Below are 6,028 nucleotides of genomic sequence, written 5' to 3' on the forward strand. Positions count from 1 at the left end.
TTGCTGTTGTAACTCCTTGATTGTGATGTGCTGTACCATTGCTATAAGGAATATATGCAAGAATGCACTAAAAGATTTTCCTGAATATGATCAGCCGGAATAGAAGGGAAGGAGAGACTCATATCCTGCTCCGTCTTGCTGCCTTGAAATACATTACATGTACACAAGTGCTTCTCAAATAGTGGGCCGCGTACGTGATGCGCCGCTACCTGTCTCCAATGGGGTAAGAGGCTCTGTCAAGGCGGGTGCGTTTGACCTTAAGGAATTTTGTATTTCATTTGTATTTTCATTTATGTACTGTACTAGAATGAAGAGCAATCGCACCTCCATTACATTAGGGGTCAGTGGTGCTCTCATCGTCACCGGAAGTACAGGGAGCATTCGCTTTTTGGTCTCAGAATTTAGTTTGCATTGAGCATGCTCGCCGCACAGAGCAGGGGGTATCCAGTGTTGTAAGCAGACCTTCAAGTAACACCATGGAAAAATATCTAACAGAGATGAGAATACAGGCGGAGAGAGACGAAGATAAGGATACAAACAAAAGTCTCCTAAAAGCTAAGATGAGGAAATATGATGAAGTCTGTAGCGCTTGGCTAAGGACTTAATTTTTGAATTTGAGATGCACTTTTCAAGTTGAAATTTTTTTCTGGTAAAGTTAATCTTTGTTGCAAGTTGGTCCATATTTTTTCCTATTTCTTTTTTGTAACGTTTATGCAGCGGCTTCTAACAATTTGACAGACAAATGATGTTATTTATAGGCTCATTTGTTACGGATATAGAAGGAAGTTACACGGAATAAATTAGGGAACAGGCTATAGAAGATGGATGAAAAACATAAGAAGATACAAAGGTATAAACTTGGCAACCTTAACACATACTGTTGCAAACAAGACTCGCTATCTTGATTATAAAAACCGAAATATAATATATTATTTTAAAAGCAAGTCGTTTTTTTATTCTTTATAGTATTTTTTAAATAACCTAAATTTGAAACAAACGATACTATCGATACAGCTATATTATTATTTTCTTCATACTGAGAAAAGAGAGAGTGACAAAAATAATGGGGAATAACAGATATGCACAAAGACAATGCCTGGTGCCAAGAGTGAACTTTGCATTGAGAGATATTTTCATCAATCTTGTTTCTCCTAACAGAAAGTGGATTCTCACAATAGGTGAAAATCTCATTACTAACCTCAGTTGTCAAAACTTGTGAAATTAAAGACTATTTCTACCCTGAGCGATTTTATCAGCTTTATCTCCTAGATCTACATGTCAACCTAACACAACATTACCCGCTACCCGCTACGACATGCCAGTGTTAAGCCTTAGTACTGTAAAAGCTGTTGCGCTACAAGGGGCATCTAGTACCGCTTCCAAATTATGCTAGTGAGAGAGCTAGGGCCTGTCTCTCTATTGCTGTGGTGGAGTCGTAGATCAATGTAACATTATCATCTACTGATTAATCTGGGTATGCAAATTAAGTTTTGTTTGTCTGTCGAATTGAATGAAAAGGGGCAAAATATCCTGTGTCTTTGTAATGGCGCATCCTTTTCTATTCATTCAAACAAAACTCTCTCAAAGTTTACAAGTCATTCATTTCTACACATGTTTTGGTTGTCGAGTGTGTGTTTTGATTTGCTATAACACAAAGCTTTGTAGATGAAGGCAATAACTTGATTGCAAACAAATTGAAAGCGAGTGCAACCCGGGCAGGGAGGCGAATGCAGTGCGTTGGGAATTCGTTTCAACATCGGGCCCATTCTTCAAACTCGGTGTGAAATTCATCAATTATTCAACTCATAATATAAATCAAAGACTGTCACTAAATTTTTGTAATTGTTAAGCGAAGAGATAAATCGTGAGTCAAATTGTTTCTATCAAAGCAAAGGATGCAGCCTTTTATGCCCGAGAGTGCAAAACTTGCACTAATATCGTCAGTGGCTTTTAACTGTTGTCAGTCTAGGCTGATCTTGACTGGTGTCTATGCCGAGCAGTGAACTAGGTTGGAGTCGTGCACACTATGTTTCCGTGATGCAGTTTATCTGCAAGTGTACGCCTCTCAAATTTTTGACAAATGTGTCAAACTTGGAAAAGATTGAAACAGCTCTTACGAATGATTCTCGTGAAAATGCCTCATAATCAATTCAATTTTGAACATTTTATACATTTCAGTCGTTTCGATTTCAGCAGTTCCGAATGCGCTGTTATGACCTCTGGCATAAAATTTCTCATCTTTTGAAACTAGGCACCATTGCTGATCCGCAACATGCGAATATCCATTGAAACACTTATCACGCGTTACTCAAGGAGCATGCAATTCCAAATCTAGATCATCCACACAATGGAAGTATAGTCATATCTCACTCCTGTAAAACTTCTGGAAAACCTCCGCAAACATTTAAATAATGTTTACCAAAACTAGTTGGAAGTGAAACTTGAAAACATTTTCAAGTTCTAAGATGTCACAAACATGTCCAAATATAATTTCACATGCACCAACTATCAACCTATAAGTGACTAAACGCATATGAGTTTTACACATTATATTAATACTAATATTTTCACTTTTGTAAGTAACATCATGCGTGCACTTTAGCTGGTTGGCAACCCAGGCACCTGCTTTATTAATGAAAATTGAGCTGACGTTATGGAAAGTGACATCATTCGAATGATGGTACAAGTTCAAGGCTATTTAAATGATCATTTCCTATTTTTACTATTTGCTAAAGCAATTGTTGCAAGAGGTGTAAAAATTTAATCAACGCTACCAAAACCAGCCAATGAGATAGGAGCATTGCAAATGTGTGAACAGAGCCATGCCTGTTACCAATACCATTAGAAGGGCACGGTAAGCTCATCCGTGCAACTGTTTATTGCAGCCGAACTGTGAATTGGTAATATTCATAAACACAACAAAAACAGATTTGTTCAAGTTCTGTTTGAAGAATAGTTTTGGTCAAATTCCCGAATTTTATGAACATGACATTCATTTGTGCGAAGTTCAGGAACCTAATTTAATGATGAAAAAATCACAAATTACAAGCATAACTAATGGGGAGTGCAAGCATATTCTAATTTAATGAGCTCTGGGGAAACAATGCAAACTTGATAATACATTGTACTAGCAAAAAGGGACATGAATTACTCTATGCATTACTCTATGCATAGTAATGCATAGAGTATACATAATAGAAGTCAATGAATCATGATTGACAAATTCTTCACTGTGGAACACTCCATAATACAAGGTAAATAGAATGAATTTTTTACATCAGACTTTATTTTTAAGTGATTTGTTTTCGTGACCTTTCATGACCTTTCACGGTTTCACGATGTTTGCAAAATAAGATAGAGGTTGACCACAAGATATTAGATCTTAAGTTGAATATGAACAGAAAATGCAACAGTTTTAAGCAAACGATTTTGGTATAACACAATTTACCATTTCCTGTTAAAAGTCGTATTTTGATTAAAGCCAAAAACTGAAAATTGTGCAAAGATGAAAACAAAATTTATAATGGAAATTTCAGAAAAGTTTTATAATTTTCACTTAAGATTCTGCGTTGGTTAGTACCAGCACAAGAGAGTTGGAGTATGTCATCGCTAGTGTGCAATTATCTCATATGTATCACCTGCTGACCTAGTAGATTTCAATAAAGATTTGACCGATTGAAAAATCGATTGAAATATCTTTATTAAATCTGTTTTGGAACCAAATGGTACTAGCATATCTTTGAAATCCTTTAGTTGGCCAGTTTAGATAAAACCAAAACAGCAAAGTTCCTTGTAGATAAAGTAACAAATCTCGCAGTGAATCAAGCTCTTCAGTCTGAGTTTATCTTAGAATCGGGCAATATAAGTATAGACTATAAAATCTTTGTTTTTCAGCATTTTGCCATTCGAATGGTGGTAGTTGTATATAACATGATATGATCACCTACACAAGCTTATTTACAGCAGCTTATTAAAACAAAGATGGAGATTATACTAAATATCAGCCGTGACTAAATGAGTTACCATTCAAAAGTTTAAAGTGTGTGAATAAGGTGAATGGACGAATAAGGTGAATGGACGAATAAGGTGAATGGACGAATAAGGTTAATGCTTGTAATATTTCTAAGTCAGGCTTGTCACTAATATCTCACTCTTGCAATGTAGGCCTCAAAGGCATTATGTAATATTTTTTACTATATAAATCATATTGGGCAAGTCTGGGCCCATCTTTTTTACTGAGCGTCTTTACCACGATCAATTTTTGTCGATTTTTTTCTTCAAGTATCTTGACAATGAGATCGCCTAAAACAACAAACAACATCTCAACTGGTAGAAAAAAATCGATAATTTTGGTTAAAATCAACAAAAAGTTGACGAAATCACATCTTCAAACCCTTATTTTAATACCCATATTTGGCTGTCGTGGGACCAAATTTACATTATGCTGCCTTATTTGAAACACCCAAAGTCTGGCAGCAGAAGTTGCAAACTCATGTTCAGTAAATTGTAGTAATCAGTGGTTGTCTAAAAAATATAAAGGTAACTTTGACTTTTTCATTATTCAACTTCTAATACATTTCATATGTATCATTATAATATTGTTTGTATTTCACATGGCTTGTCATAATTCATTACCTGCTGAGTATGCACAACTTATGTTGCGTATCAATTTATTATCACTTATATTTCATGTCATAATGGTTTTTCTACAAGTTTTCCCTGTTCCAACTATTATAATTATTCTACTACTAAATGTGTATTCAACTAAAAATGAGCCGGAATGTAGTCAAAGCCATTTCCAAACGTTTCATTTGACATCCCGCACATACAAGCGTCTCGAGAGGTAAAAACTCAATTTAGAATAAGGGGAAATCTAATAACCATTAAAGATTCAAATCTTAACACGGTGTAATGATAGCGGCTGGAAGAGACAATTCGTAAAAAGCAGACTGACACGAAGCATATTTTGGCTGAGGTGCTGTAATAATATATCTAGCTGTCATAATTGTCGTAATATTACCTGGTTTGTTTAAACATTTTTTATCAATGTTTGGATGGACGTATGGGCCAGAACGGTATTCAAGCAAAAATATTTCTTTCGTTAGGAGCAATATTTTACTTTTTGCATTATCAATGCAGTCATTGGCTACTTTTAGATGCCTGCATTTCTCATAACAGACCAGCACCTGTAAGCCAATGTGAATTCCTTAACCGACAGGAGCAGCACCTGTCAGCCAATGTCACGTTGTCAGTCAGTAGCAAAACTGCACTTAATTTTAATGGCTAACATAATATGATTGCATCTCTTTTGTTTTGTATCATTTACTTTTATAAATTGCATATCATGGAACGTGTTTACGAAAAAACAAAACACTCTATTTGACAATGTTTATAGGCTGTGCCCGTAAACATTGAAAAGCAGCGCTGACATCCCAAGTTCTAGACAACAATTAGCAAAGGAAACACCAAATAAAGGATGAAGTCCTTCATACCTAACTACCATTCAATTATGCAAAACGCTAAAAATTAAACACAGAATGATTTGAATAAAAACAAAGCTAAATATTGTGACACTTTTTGTTTCGAAGCAGAGATTAAGAGCAAGCTGTGATTGTTGAGAGACGCACTGTTTGTGTAGGCTCTGTAGCTTGCTTGCAGTACACTTTGTGTTTATCAAAGCAATTAATAAAGAAATATGAGCCTCAGGGCCTTCTCTACTCATTGACACATAATTACCTGTGGCTGATTCTGCTGAGCAGATTTCATAAATATTTTCTTGTCGTCATATATAAATAAACAGCAAGCGTTTTACGGCTTGATTATAATCCACTCAGTTTGTATTCGGTTTGAAAATTATTTATGTGTCCTTAGACGTAGGTTCCTAGCTGACATAGCGCAATGCTCTACTGCAACTATAGAAATACCAACAATCAGCCAATTGAATCAAAGTAATGCTGTTTTGTTACTATCTGCTTTAAACACTTTAGACCAAAAAGTGTACCTAACATTTATTTATGTATATTATAGA

Source organism: Watersipora subatra, chromosome 7 (assembly GCF_963576615.1).
Source record: "Watersipora subatra chromosome 7, tzWatSuba1.1, whole genome shotgun sequence".
Lineage (NCBI taxonomy): Eukaryota > Metazoa > Bryozoa > Gymnolaemata > Cheilostomatida > Watersiporidae > Watersipora > Watersipora subatra.